The sequence below is a fragment of the Diceros bicornis genome, chromosome 2, assembly GCF_020826845.1.
Source record: "Diceros bicornis minor isolate mBicDic1 chromosome 2, mDicBic1.mat.cur, whole genome shotgun sequence".
NCBI classification, from domain to species: domain Eukaryota; kingdom Metazoa; phylum Chordata; class Mammalia; order Perissodactyla; family Rhinocerotidae; genus Diceros; species Diceros bicornis.
In genome coordinates this window covers 53729638-53742072 of record NC_080741.1, presented here as the reverse complement: position 1 = coordinate 53742072, position 12435 = coordinate 53729638, and the positions used below count along the sequence as shown (strand labels likewise).

The following is a 12435-nucleotide window of genomic DNA, read 5'->3' as shown; positions in this document are numbered from 1 at the left end:
CACATGGTGTTTAAAATGCCCTAGTTCTAGTTGCCAATGTTAAAATTGAGAAGCTTTATGTACGTCTGATTTGTGACATCTCTAGTAAGATTGGAGAATGTGACATCAGGCCCACTGGGCAATAGCTGGCTCGCCCTGGGATGGCTGCCCCCTTTGTTGGGCACCCCTGCCATGTACTCTAGGCCAGGGCCCCTCTCTTCACTCCTCTCTAAAACCCACCTGGGCCCTGGAGGCATTTGAGTCTGCGATCCTGAGTCATTCACCTCGGGAGTCACTCAATGCCTCCTTCAACACCCAATGGCTGCGCACCACTATGCGCAGGTACCTAGTGTGTGCTGGGCTCCAGCTCCTCAGTGCCGGCCGAGATGGGCAGACAGCACCCTCTTCCCTGCACCCTGCACCCCTTCTTGGTTTTCAAAGTTTGTTTTTTGCTCATAACTACCCAGGCAGACAAGTGGGGCCAAGATGACCACCCCCACTTTTCAGAGGGGGAAACTGAAACCCTGAGACTGAGCCAGAACCTAAAGCTGGGATTCCACTAATTAAGCCCCCACTTCATTCAGGCACCAGGGCCATGAAAGACCCCGCCCACATCACTGTGCTGACCCTTCTGAACCCGAGCGCCTTGAGGCCAGGTGCTTCTCGCCTACGTGGAAGGTTGCCTGCACCTTCAAACTTATTTTTTTCCAAATATAAAGCTATTTTAATGTTGAATGTAATGCTGAATGTGCTTTTTAAAGCACACAGGTCGGCCCCACACTTCCCCATTCCTTGCTGTTCCTCAAATCGAGGGTCACTACAGGAAATGACCCTGAGGGTCTTCTCGGGTTGCCATTCCTGGAGGACGCTCACATGTGCAAGCCCACACATGCACACTCATACACCTACACGGACACTGGCTCTGGGTCTAGGCCCCACACCTGAGGATGCTCCATAACATGGTTGAAGAAACACTCAGTGATATGCATGCACATACATATGTACTCACTCCATCCTGAACATAAGCCGACATAGAGGCAGACTCAGACGCACCCCTACCCACACACTCGTACGTGCACACAGGCAACAGCCACCCTGCTCCTGGGACAACTGCCCCCAGCTCCTCCACAAGGCAGGCCCAGCGGCAGCCAGGTCTGCCAGGAGCTCCTAGCCCAGATGAGCTCACAGGAAACACTGACCTCAGCCTGCGGCCCAACCCAGTGGCCTGGCCAGTCCTCTGAGGCCAGCAGCCAGAGTAGAGGGGAAGGACCAGGCAGGGCAGACCCTACCATGTCCCCTGCCTGGGCCTGGCTCCTACTCAGAGGGAGGAGAGTGGGTATGCGAACTGATGTCTGAGTCCAAGCCCCAAAGCCTTCAGCCTGAGACCAGCCAGGCCAGCCGCCATGACCTCTCGGTGGGCAGGGAGGGAGAGCCAGCTGTGGGCTGCTGCTGGCTCCTCCCTGGGCTGGAGCATGCATGAGTGTGCGAGTTGGTGTGTGTGAGGGTGCATGTGGGTGTGACTGACCAGCTGTGGAAATGTGTGTGCCTGTGAGGACGTGTGAGTGGGTGGCACGTGGTGTGCACTCAGTTAATGTTGAAGTGAAGAGCGAACTGCCGTAGGCCTGGCTGGGAGCGTATGTAGGAGGCTGGGTGAGTGTCCCAAACCCCTAGGCAAAAAGGACATCATGCCCTTCCTGCCACCCTGCCTGGCCTGGGGATACAGAATGATCGGCAGGGCCCCTGCACAGCACACACTTGCCACATGTCTGCGTCCACATTCCCAGGACCTGACCCCAGCTGATGTGGCTCAGCCTCGTGCTTCCCCACTGGATAACCATGAGACCTAGGGAGGACAATGACAATTTCTGAGTGTCTCAGAGGATGAAGGTTGGGCAAGCAGGTGGGCAGGGACAAAGGAGGAGTAGTTGTGCTGCAGGGGCTGGGCTCCCGGGGGAGAGGGGTCAGGGCAGCCCCAGGTGGCAAAATGATAGTCAGGCTGCCTGGGTGCAAGACCCTGACACCAACTCTGCCTTGGCTGTAGGACTCTGTGCAGATCCCTTGGCCTCTCTGAGTCTCAGTCACCCTCATCCTCCAGAGGAGAAATGGTCCCTTGGTGCAGGGTTGTGACGATGATGAGAACTTGTTTGGGCCAAGAGCCAGCGTCAATCCCATAGGCCTCGGGGTGGGGGCCTCTTACCATCATCACTCCTCCTGCTGGCATCACCCATCTCTCACCTGTGCACCTCCCTTCACAGTTTACAAAGTACATTCATATCCCCCACCACATCCACTCCACCCACCCAACGGCCTGGGAAGACAGTCCTGAGAACTGACCCCACTTCTCAGATAGGGAAACCAAGTCTCCAGGAACATAGAGCTGCTCATCCTGGAGCAGTGGGTGCACCAAACACCTGGCCAGCTCCTTCTTCCCATCACTTCCCTTTGGGGCCCAGTCCAGATGGCCCATGGGCTCCATGACCTCCTCCGCCTCCAGGTTACCCAGCAGGAGCTGGCCATGGGGACTGCCCAGGGCTGTATGGAGGAGACAGGTCAGAAAAGCCCTCAGGCTGCCCCTCAGGCCTGCCCTCCAGCTCTCAACAGTCACACTCAGAGCAGCCGTGCTCGCAGTTACTTAGAAGCCACTGAGGGAAAACCACAACCACAGCAGGCCCCAGCCCCGGCCCCAAACCTGCATAGCCAGGCCACAGCACTGTGAGGAGGGGTACCTGTGGGCTGCGTGGGCTGCCGTGGGGCTACTTGGCAGTAACCCTAGGGTTAGGTCACCTAGCCCCAACTCTCTAGGACTAAAACTAGAGCATGCACCCTGGCTGGGTTCCACCACCTCCTCCACCCCACTTGCACTGCCTGGACACCAGGCGGGAGACAGACACCATGAGGTAGCATCTTCTTCCATCGCCGTGTGACCCTGAGAGAGGTCCTGGTCCCCTGCACCCCAGGTACCCCCCCTGCACAGCGGAGCCAGAGTTGCTCACCTACCTCACAGAGCGTCTGAACACGGGTGGGAAGGCCAGGGAGTGAAGTAACAGCACAAAAGCAAGGTGTGCTGACTATTTATAGCCCCCATGCAAATAGGCCCAGGCCCATTGGCCCCAAAGGAAGGCCCTTGCTCAGCCTCATCACCACTCTGCCAGGCCATGGAGGTGGCAAGGGCTGGACACCACACAGGCCTCCATGGGGACCAGCTCCTCGGAGCCAGCTGAGACCAGCCAGGCCTTTCCCGGCCACCTGTGGGCTCCTAGTCTCTACTTTCCTGCTTCTCCAGCCCACAGTGGAGGCAGCCCTATGAAGCAGAGAGCACCAGACTCGGAGTCAACGGATCTGGGTATGAATCTCAGAGCCCCCGCTTGTAAGAAAAATCATCCTTCTCTGAGGCCAACATGTACCAGATTAGCCTTGTAATGGCATTCACTCACCTTATCCCTGTGCAGGTCCCAGGTCCTACGTCATCTTTTACTGACAAAAAAAGGCTCAGAGAGGCTAAGTGACTCGCCCAGTGTCACAGCTGATAAGTGGTAGGAGAAGGATTTGAATCCAGGCCTGCCTAGGGTTGCAGCCCACATTCTTTCCAGTATGCCATGTCAGGAAGAAGACATGAAGGGAAAGAGAGGGCAGAGGTAGAGAGAGATAAATTTGCCAGGAGCAGTACACAGAGATACACTCATGAGGACAGAGAAAATAAGCAGAGGGGTGAGGGCACCAAAGACAGGTACCCTCTGCTTGACCAGAGTCTATCCACCAAGCCCCTCCATGCTGGTCGTAGGGCTGACCTTGAGGACACCCCACCCCTTATGTACAAGGAGGGTGGTACAGAGTCCTGATCTGCTGCCTTCCCTCCTGTCCCAGCCACTTGGGCCAGCCTCCGGTTCTCAAAACCTGGGCAAGGCTTGGCCGTACTGGATCCCAGCCGCAGAGGATGAGGGCCCACTGGCCCCGCTCCCCACCCTGCCCTAGACCAGCAGCCCAGAGATAAGGACAGATGGTGCTGGGCCAGGCCAGAGCAGGCAGGTCACCTTCTCTGGGGCAATGGAAACCTGCTCCCAGTCCAGGGCAGTGGGCAAGGCCAACCTTGAGGTGACCAGAGTGACTGTGCCATTCAGAGCTCCCAGGGCACAGAGGACAAGTGTGCATGTTGCATGCACATCCACATGTGTGAGTACGAGGATATTCCAGCAAAGGGGGCAGGGTGGGGGACATGACTTGAGGGGAACCATCGGGAACAGGAATGCATTTTCTAATTTTTCTACAACAACCACCTGTAACTTGTTTGATAACAATTTTGTTAAAGGTGAAAAACAAAACCCATCAAGCCAAAATATCTCCAAGAGATGGGCCTTTTGAGACTGACATGCCCATCTCCTCTTTGTACAGAGGAGGAAACCAAGGATGAGGTCCTGCAGTGAGGGTTCCCTCCACCCCAGCCTTTCCCTGCCATTTGATTCTGCCTCATGGGCCACAGGGTGATGCCCTCTGGACAGAGGGGTGCAGTGGGGCCCAAGAAGAGAGGCCTTGGCCAGGCACTAGGGGAGTCTGTGCAAAGGTGGAGGGAGGCTCCCTCAGAAAGTCTGACAGAGAAACAAGAGGTGGCAGGCTGAGATCAAGCAAAGCAAGGGTGAGTAGAGATCGGCTGAGGCCCCTGGTGGGCCTGGGGTCTGGCTCCCTTGAACAGACCCCTGAGAAGTGGGGGATGACCCCTCCCATGCAACCCAGCCTTGAGGCCGGCCCCTGCCACCTGCCCAGGGAAGGCACCACCTGCTGCCTGTCAAGACCAGGCAGCAGTGGCAGCAAAGCAAAGTCGGGGCGGTGTTGGCCCAGGCCCTCCTAGGGATGCAGACTCTGCCTGGACTCTGCCAAGGTCCAGCCCACATTGGCCTTGAGGGATGAAGGAAGGAAGGAAGGGGACACATGAGGCCCAGGCAGTGGGAGGGAAGCAGAGTGAGAGGCAGTGTGATCGGCAGGAGGATCGGGGCTGGCTCCGGCATAGTTGCAACAGGGCAGGGGGCCGGGTGTGGCGGAAGCTGCTGGGCTGGGCAGGCAAGCAGATGGGTTGCAGCTTGGCTGGGAGACTGGCCTCCCCAGACGGCCTTCCCAGGCGGAAGCAGCAAGTTGAGGAGGCCACAGGGCTTTCACAACCCAGGAAATAGGCTCAGCAAGAAGAGCAGACGGTGGAGGAGGGGAAAGGCTAGCAAGACCCTTCCAAGGCTCCTCCCTCCACCAGGGCCTGTGCTGCAGCCACTATGTGCCCAGCTCTGTCCTGGGAGGAGGACCCACTGTGGTCTCAGGTCATGGCCAAGTCCCAGAGCAGAGATGTTCCCCACACCTGCTCCTCCCCAGAACTAGCACCTCATCCCAGCCAGGGCTCCTTCTCGCCTCTTCTCTCACCCCACACCGACCAACCATTGCTATAGACTCTCTTCCTCTTCCCTAGCCACCCCTCCCATCTGTCACCACTCCCAGCCTCTCCCCCTCCATTCTCCCCACAGCTTGGAACCTCCTGGACTCCCACTGCCCTAGGAGAAAGCCCTGGCCTGCGCTCCACCCCAAATCTCACTTCTGGCTACTGTGAATACGGGCCCCAGTTTCAAGCCCTCCTGTTTTTGCATATGCCATTCCCTCAGCCAGAATGTCCTGAATTTCTAAGTATCCTTCCAGACAGTTTTAAAGGCCAGCCCTGGGGGATCCTTCCCCACTCCCCAGGAAGCCCGCTCCTCCCCCTCCCCATGTGCCTCCGCAGGCACCCTGTGCAGGTGTTTGCATCGCTCCACACTGAGGACCTGGGTCTGTTGTCTGGACAGCATCTCTGCCTCTAGCTCAGCCTTTTCAGCCCTGGCTGCTCATCTGACTGTCCTGGGGACATTAAAAAATCCCACTGCTGGGCAGGCCCAGCCCACTGGAATCCAATGGGAATCATAGGTGAGGTCCAGGCAGCACGACTGAATCTTTTGCAATTGCAAAAGGGATGGCAATACTCTAAGAACCAACAAAAGATGTGAGGCATCTTCCCAGGAAAACACAGGCATGTGGCAACATGATTCTGCACATGATGAGGTGGGCGCTGTCGGTCCTGAAGGCCCAGCCTGGCCCCAGGTCACCCCCAGCCCTCCTCAGGCTCAGCCAGTGGGCACCACAGTGACAAGACACACTAGGCTCATGGAACTCACAGCCTGGTGGGGGACAGTCACATAAATATGTAATTACAGAGGAGGATAAGACCACGCGCTGTTCAGGCTGTGAGCAGAAGGAAGGGAGTGAGAGGGGCTGGGATAGAATGGGGGCTGAAGGGGCCTGTTGGCTGGGGGTCAGGGAGGGCTTCAATCTGAGAGATGCACTGGCTCACCCAGCCAGAGGTTCTGGAAGGATCTGAGAGGCAGGACTTGGGACCCTGCCTGGCATTGGCTCACACTCACCCCGCCAGCACATGTAGGGTAGGACCTCCTTGGGGGCATAGCCCACACCAGGCCAGGCCTCGAGTCACTCAGCTAGCCCTAGGATTGGGGGAGCTAGGATCCTGGGCTCAGCAAGAGGGAGGGCTCCAGGTACCCCTGTGAGAGGAACAAAGCCCCCTTCATGGCAGGACTGAGGACAAGGGGCCTCTGTGAGGAGCCGGGGTTGGGGGTACATCAGGGCCTCTCTCAGAACAACCACACAAGTGTGCACATACAGGCACATCCACCAACCCAAACACACAGTTACACATGGGGAGCCCTGCCTGCAGTTGGACACACAGACAGTTGTAGCCACAGGCATACACACACTCCCATGACGACTCAGTGACACACACACTGAGAAACACACTCCCACTCACCGGCTCTTACACATCGACAGACCACACAGGACATTAATACCCTTGTGCCTTTACCAGCACAGAGAGACCCGCATGCACACAGGGTGCCACAAGCACATAATGTACACTTGTGCACAGAGATAAAGACACAATCCTGGAAGGACCCACACATGACTGACTAGGATCTGGCACCAGCAAAGTCCAAATGTAGCTTTGTCTACTACAGCCCTTGGGGCACAATGGCTGGGGCTGGGAGAGGGCAGCTGGGTGTCAGGCAGGCTGGGCCTTCCCACTAAGAGAGGGGGAGAAAGTCCCTCATGGCCCAGAGTAAAGTCCAAAGTGTGCAAAGGAAGGAGTGGGCCGGTCAGGCTCATCACTGAGCAGGCCTCCCACGCCCACCTGTCTGAGAGGAAGTCAGTGGAGGCTGAGAACAAGCTGAGAACAAGGCCAAGGCTCACAGGTGGCAGTCACAGGCCTGGTGCACAGGAGGAGGAGAGGGCTTGCACCTGTGCGGGTGGGATGGCCACGCTGGGCACCCCACACATGACCTCCACTGAGTTCCAGACTCATTATGCAGAAACTGACAGAGAAGTGGAGCAATTCACCCAAAAGCACGAAGCCAATGGGGCAGCCCCTAGGGGCAGGCGGAGAGGGACCTCCAGTTCTAGCCCCGAAACTACCCATCTGGCCTCCAGTGGTGCAAGGGCACGTGCTTGGGGGTGGGAACGGCTCCTCCACCAGCCCCCACAGAGATCGGCCCAAGTTCCCTCCTCAGCCCTTCTCTCTGTGCACTCACAGTGGCCTCCTCCTGGAGTCCCCGTGATTATCCTGATTGACGATGATAATCTTTGTGTTTGGGAGAAGGCAAGATGGCCACCTAAGGCTTTTGCCATCCATCCCCACAAGGTGAGAGGGCCCAGATGATGCCTCCCCACTTTAGAGATCATGATAAAGCTGGAGAGAGGCAGGATCACAGTGTGCCATCCTACGACGGGCAGCGAACAGAGGAACTGGAGAGGGGTGGCCTGGGTGTGGGCTAGACAGGTCTAGTTCAGATCTGGTCTTCCCTGGGTGCCCTGTGAGCTTGGTCAAGGTGCTCTAGAGTCTTCATCTGTAAAAGGGAATGATCCTGCCCTGCCTAGGGGGCTGTGCTGAATGCACGACCTGGCACCGAGGCAGCTGTCACCATCATCCTTATCACCACTGTCATCCTCACACCTGGCCCTCTCCCCACATGGCCCCAGTGCCCATTTCCAGCTGTCCTCAGTAACTGTAGGGGATTCCAACTTCCTTGGATCAGTGGGTAAAGGAGCTTTCTCAGGCCACCCCACCCTGTGGTGCCATACTCTGGTCTGCCGCTCTAGGAAGAGGCCGGGCTGGACAAAGGCAGCCTGAATCTACCGGCAGACCCCAGGCCAGCTGTCCCTCTCAGGCCCTCAGTCTCTCTGTCTTGACAACAGAGACCTCTAAGCTTTCTCCAGCCCTGATACTGGAAGACCCTACAATCCTCCTCCTATCTCTCCCCCACCCCCACCAGCCCTGGGCCACCCGCAGTCCACATCAGGTCGACATCTGATCCAGCCTTGGGCCTTCACGACTGGCTGCTCCACTGCTCCTGTTTACCCAACACAGCCATAGACTTGATCCAAAGCTTCCGGGGCTGTTGTGAAAACAGCGGCTCAGCCACCACAAGCCTGCCCTCGAGGGACCTTGGCAGGGACCTTCGAGACACAGTCATGCCGGCCCTGTACCCAGGGCTTCTCACACTTCCCCACCAAAGACCTGCTGAACCCTCCCCTCCCCAGTCCGGGCTGTACATGCTACCTCTCGACTCCCAGCTCTCCACTCTCAGCCCAGACCCTCCTGAACTCCAGGCTCGTGGACCCACCTGCCTCCCCAACCTCACCACGCTCCAGAGGTGCTCAGACAGGTCCAGACCAGGCCCACTGATGTTCCCTCATCTCTTAGCAGCACCGGTGCTCGCCCAGATGCTTGGGCCAGACACCTGGCAGTCGTTTTCATCCTCCTCTTCCTCCCCATACAGCAACACCATCATTTCTGCCTCTGCAGTCTATCCTGAAGCCCTCTCTTCTCTCCACCACTGCCCCCATTCCGGCATCATCACCTTCCCCAGGCTCTGCACTACCTGTTCACTGCTCGCCATCCTCTGCTCTGACCCTCACAGTCCCCTTGCCACAGGAACTGGAAGGGTCTTTTAAGACAGTAAAGCAGATCTTGTCACCCCCTGCCCAAGCTCCCAGTGTTTCCCATTTCTCCTCTGACAAGCCCAGGCTCCTCTCTCTGGCCTGCCCCACTCAACCTGCTCCCATTACCTCTGCCCTCCTCAGCCGCTGCCCTCCCCTCACTCCTCTGCACCAGCCACAATGACCCTTTCAGGTTCCCTGAACAGCCAAGTTCCTTCCCCTTAGGAGCCTCTGCACTTGCTGTTCCATCTTCCTGCCCCCTCCCCTGAAACCCACACTGGCTCCTTCTCATCATTCAGGTCTCATATGGACACTCTCTGATCTGCCCATTTCACAGATGAGGCAACTGGGGCACAAAGCAGTCCAGTCTCTGGCCCAAGAGTACACAGCCAGGAAATATCAAGTGAGGATTTGAACCCAGGTCTGTCTGATGCCTGCAGAGGTCTTGCTCCTAAACCTTCAGGATGCCCTTACTCACACTCCTAGCCCAGGCCCCTGCCAGTCTCCAGCCTCCAGCCTCCTGGCCCCTGCCTACTATACTACACCACCAGCATTACCATCCAACACTTGGGGCCCCCAGCCTCTTAGCCCTGGATAGCAAAGGCCGAAGATCAACCCAGCCCTCATTGGCCTTCTGCCCGTCCCTGGGATAGGTAGGTCCCTGCCACCAGCTGCCACAAGTCAGGATGGATGTATGGATGTGTGGATGGGGGGATTTCTAGCTCCCCACTCCTCCAGCCTCCATCTGCCCCAGAAGGGCAGGCACGCTGGCAGGAGGGCTCTCCAGCCACCCGCTCATCACCACCCTCAGCTTCTCCAAGCCCAATGTCCTGCAGGGGGGCAGGGCAGGGGAGGGGGCCTGCGGGAGGCCTGAGGGGCAGCAGGCAGCTGCAGACTGCCCTTCCCTTCCCTGCATCCATCTGTCATGAGATCTATTTTCCTCCCTTTGAAAGTGAGTGAGGGGGAGGAGAGAAGGAAGGGGCTGGGTCACTGAGTGGGCACAGCTGCTCCACCCTGGAGCTCCTCTCCTCAGAGGACACGGAACCTACTGAACCCACAGAACCCTCCCCACCCCGCAGCATGGCCGCTGGAGGCTGAATTGAAGAGGTTGAGGGAGCCAGAGACCTGGCTTCTTAGCCAGGCTCTGTAGCCACCTGGCCTTGTGACACTGGGCCAGTGCCCAGGCCATCAGAAAACAAAAACCCCATCACCACTACCACTTGCTGTTTTCTGAACAGTTACCATGAACCGGGTGCTAAGTGTTTTACATAACTACAGTTTCTACTCCTTAAATATTAACAATGTGCCAGGCATGGTGCTAGCTACTTTGCATATGTTATTTGTTGTTTCCAGCACAACCCCATAAAGGTGGACGCCATCATCATCTCAGTTGTCAGAGGGGGAAACTAAGGCACTGGGCATCAAAGCCACTTGTCCAGGGGCCGGCCTGGTGGCGCAAGCAGTTAAGTGCACGCACTCCGCTGCGGCGGCCCAGGGTTCGCCGGTTCGGATCCCGGGCGAGCACCAACGCACCGCTTGTCAGGCCATGTTGTGGTGGCGTCCCATATAAAGTGGAGGAAGATGGGCATGGATGTTAGCCCAGGGCCAATCTTCCTCAGCAAAACGATTGGCAGATGTTAGCTCAGGGCCGATCTTCCTCACACACACAAAAAAAGCCACTTGTCCAGGTTCATTCATACAGCTGCTAGGAGCTGCCTAACACCAACTGGAGCTGCTAACGCCCTGAGCCGCTTATAGGCTTGGAGCAAGGGAGGAGCCGCGGTTGCAGGGGACTCCATGGCCTCAGCCCCCACCTCTCTCCTTGAGCCTCCATCAAGGCCTGGCCAGCCCTGCCAGCAGAAAGCCTGGTCAGTTGGCCTAATCCACCGGCCAGATGCTGCTCCCCTCGCAGGCAAGGCCAGGGTGGGGCAAGCCACAGACGGAGAGCTGGTCAGTTCCACTCTGAAACCACTTCCTGGGCAGCCCAGAGGAAGTGAGCCTCCGGAAATGCCTCGGACGAACAGGCCTCTCCTCTGGGCCCAGGCCTTGGAAAGTGCACAGACTGCCCCAGGAGAAGTACCTTGCCTGCCTCCCCGTCCCCAGAGCCCAGCAACTCCACTTCCACCAGGCATGGACCCTGTGGAAACAGAGGAGCTGATAGGACCCCCCACCCACCTGTGAGCACCTTGGCCCCATGACCACAGGCAGCCCACTTCCTCCTCTGTGGCAGCAGCCACAAACGGTGTACTGGCACAGCTGACATAGCCCCTCCCCTACACCCATGCCACCCACCCCCATCTCCAATGCCAAGCCCTGGTCAGCCTGGGAACTTGGGCCAGGTGGGCAGGATAGCTGGTGAATGCCTTGGCAGAGCCTACCTCCCAGTGTGGCCCAACCCCCTGGAGCGCCTGTGGTCACAGCCACACTTCAAACCTCACCTGCAGTGCCACACGCAGGCTGGGCTGTGACCCTGACCAAGGACCCCCCTTCCTGACCCATAATGGGCACAGTCTGGTGTGTGTGGGCAGGCGTCTGAGTGCATGGATGACTGGGTGAGCGCCTGTGGGCGTGTTTCAGCGTGCCTGTGGGTGACTGCATGTGAACACCTGTGTACGTGTGTGCGCATGTGTGGTGTATGTGCAGGCAATCGTGGGTCTGCAGGCATGGGTGCTGAGAACAGCCTCAGTGTCTGTATCCCTGTGTGAGCATATGTATGTCTATGCCGGTTAGGTAAGTGATGTTTGAGAATTGAAAGTGGGCTGGCTCCCAGGCTAATTAGTTGAAATTCTTAGGGAATGAGGCTCAGTGCTGGGAGGGGATAGCCCTCTGATCATTAGGTAACAGAGGCCCCCAGCCAGCCAAGGGTACATCACCTCCTCTCCGCCAGGTTTGTGGGTAGGTAGAATAAACAGAAGAAAACCATGGAATGGACAGTGAAAAGCCTACCCTTCTTCAGCCCCTACTCCCACCCCAGGAGCGAGAGCCCTGACCTCCTGCCCACCTTGCCCTGAGGTAGGCTCAGGGAGCCCAGGCCCCATTGGTCTATTCACCTCCTAGACCTGTAGATGCCCGACAGCCAGCAGGAATGGGAGTCGGGGTTTGATGAAGGAGGACTCCTGGAGGAAAGACCACCTTTGCCGCCCCTCCCCACTGTCACTCCGTAGGTTCCAGGTGCCCTCAGCACCCCACCCCCTCTTCCCCCAGAATTCTGCTCACTGGGCTCTAGACATGCAATGGGTAACACACAGGGCTGTCTTCATTGCAACGGGGACTGAAGGAGGCAAGGCTGGTCCCAAAGGAAGGGATTTCTAGCTTTACAAGGGGTCGCAGAGACTGCAGCTTTTCCCAGTGTTCCCTAGAGACTCTGCCCAGCTCACCGAATCTGGGGGCTGGGGAGGGGATTTAGAGTCCCTGCTCTAGCCCCAGAGAGGCTGGAGAAAAGGGGGTGTG

General features: G+C 57.7%; 1 protein-coding gene across 2 annotated transcripts in view; it reads right to left on the bottom strand.

Annotated features, from left to right (window-relative positions):
- The window catches only part of PRKCD (protein kinase C delta), a 30768-nt gene that overhangs the window by 13964 nt on the left and 4369 nt on the right, over window positions 1-12435 (bottom strand). The window lies entirely within an intron of this gene.